Consider the following 2,669-nt stretch of genomic DNA (forward strand, 5'->3'; position numbering starts at 1 on the left):
TGTGTGTGTGTGTGTGTGTGTGTGTGTGTGTATGTGTATGTATGCGCGCTCACGTTTTCCTGTGGCCCCTCTCATCCATCCCTGTGTTGGGTGGAAGGTGTGGTGGCAAGAAGAATCCGGAGATCTGTGTGCTAACCATACAGCCTATGTTGGCTTGCTGTGTGACGTTTGCATACTTCTTGACGTCTCTGGGCTTTAGATGCTGCCTGTAGACATTCATTGAACCATTTGCCTTGTAACTAGCTATTTAGAGGCCAGGTTGAGAATGTGCATGCCTAACTAAGGTGGTTGGTGGTCAAGGTCATGTGACTAATGAAGCTTTCTAGCTTGCTAACTCTGCAATGGGAAGAGGCCTGGCCAGTTGAGAGGTGTACCCCGCCTTGAACAATAAAACACTGCCGGTGTGAGGGCTGAAGAGATGAACCCCAGGATCCTTGCTGTGGGTTTGTAGACTCTGCGTAACATAGACTGCAGCATGAGATCTCTGATAGAAAGACCAGTTGTACCCAGGAAACTGGTCTTACCGCCTTACAGACTGCTCACTTCGCTAGCATCATGGACACCTTTTGGCTCCGGAATACTGTATTCTTTCTTGGCTTTGTTATTGGTGCTGCTGTGTGTCATCAAGTTGATTTTGACTCCTAGCGACCCTGTGTGGCAGTAGGGTTTTCTAGGCTGTCATCTCTGTGAAACAGGTCGCTAAGTCTCTCCTGCAGAGCCTCTGGGTAGATTTGAACCAACAGTCTTTCAGTGGACTGTGCCACCTACCAACTACCATCAAATTGATTAATACTCTCAGTGCCCCGAAATGACAGATTAGAACCATTCCTGAAGGTCTCTTAGACTGTCCATCTTGAAGGAAGCAGACAGCCTCATCTTTTATCTGAGGAGGAGCCAGGGGATTTGAACCACCCACCTTTCTGTTAGCAGTCCAATGAGTAAACCCACTGCACCACCCAGGCGCCCACATCCCTTGACTACAGCTTCAGAATTAAGTGCTTACTGATAAAGCCATGCTGGTAATGTGGCTTATTTCCAAATGAAGTTGACCAAAAATGAGTTGGAGATTTAAGATGACCCAAAGCCCGGTCTGCCAGCGTGGAAGATGGAGCTTTGTCATTTGAAGGGGTGGGGTGGGGTGGATCACCTTGTCGGTGAGCTGTTGATGAGTATAGAAGGAGGGCTCTCTAGAAGGGAATTAGACCCAGAAAGGCAATTGCGTTAGGTTTGAGTCAGAAATGGCTGGTCTTCTATCTGAGAAGGTGTGCTGCTTTTATGTCAACTTAAATTTTTATGAAAGTGTAGAGGTGGAGTCCAGCCTGCTAGTCAGGTCACAGCCTGATGATACCTCCTTGGAGGAGTGGCCTTCTTAGAAGAAGACACATAGAACCTCCTCCCTCTCTCTCTGCTCCTTTGCCTTCTTGCCTGCTGGGACTCTGTCTCCAGGGATGTTCCCATGTGGGCTGCCCTGAGCATTGTCAGCACCCTGCCGTACCTCCACCAACCTTCTTCCTGCTTCCTGGGCCAGCATAGGATGTATGGACTTGTGATGCACTGGGCTGGGATACCTTGTAGATACTGTAGTTACTTCTTGTCCTATAAAGGTCTTTCTTATATGTGGATGAGTATCACTGGATTTGGTTTTCTAGACAACCCAGCCTAACACATGTGTCTTTCTAAAAGGGAGGGCGCTGGTCACGCAGACACTGGTCTCAGGCGAGGGTGTATGTGTGTATGTATGTACGAAGGAGCATTGCGAGGAGGAGGGGGCACTCTGCCTGTGAGTGGGACATCACGTTTGGTACACGTTTGTTCTGATGTTGAAGCTAAGTAATGGAGTGCCCTATTTTAAGAGAGCGTTACAAATGCAACCTGATCTCAAAAACAACTAATTTAAGTCATCCTTTGGGTGGGCGGTTGAGGGGGCATGTACCAAAGGATTTTTCACTTTCCTAAAGGGGATTGATCACAAGCAAGCCTCTTTTGAATAGATAAGTCCTTGATTGCTGGCATGGGGAACCTTTTTTCCCCAAGGGCCATTTGGATGTTTATAACATCATGTGTAGGCTATACTGATCAGACATTAAATTAACTCACCCCTGATGTGACGGCAGGAGCCCTGGTGGTGTAGTGGGTACATGTTGGGCTGCTAACCGCAAGGTCAGCAGTTCAAAACAACCAGCCGCTCTGAGGAAGAAATATGAGACTTTCTACTCCCATAAAGAGTTACCCTCTGAGAAACCCATAGGGACACTTCTCTGTCCTGTAGGATTGCTACGAGTTGGCATCCACTCAATGGCAAAGAGTGTTTTTTGGCAGGAATGTGATGGCAAGGAGCTCTGGTTGCATAGTGGTTACGCATTGGGCTGCTAACCACAACGTCAGCAGTTTGAAACCCAGAGCCATTCTGAGGGAGAGGGACGAGGCTTTTTAGTCCTGTAAAGAGTTACCGTCTCAGAAGCCCACAGAGGCAGTTCTACCCTGCCCTACAGGACCCCTCTGGGTACGAATGACACTGAGTTAGGACCTCGGGTTGAATGTGATGGCTGGGAAAGTCTTCTCTTGGGCGTTGCATGTGACGCTAGCGGGTGTTGATGTTTTCGTGGGCCTTATATGTTTCCCATGCCTGCTTGATTGCATTTCACATTAGTTGATGGACACTTGCCGCG

The sequence above is a fragment of the Echinops telfairi genome, unplaced genomic scaffold (assembly GCF_000313985.2).
Source record: "Echinops telfairi isolate 266 unplaced genomic scaffold, ASM31398v2 ScPeMD7_2;HRSCAF=8, whole genome shotgun sequence".
NCBI classification, from domain to species: Eukaryota; Metazoa; Chordata; class Mammalia; order Afrosoricida; family Tenrecidae; genus Echinops; species Echinops telfairi.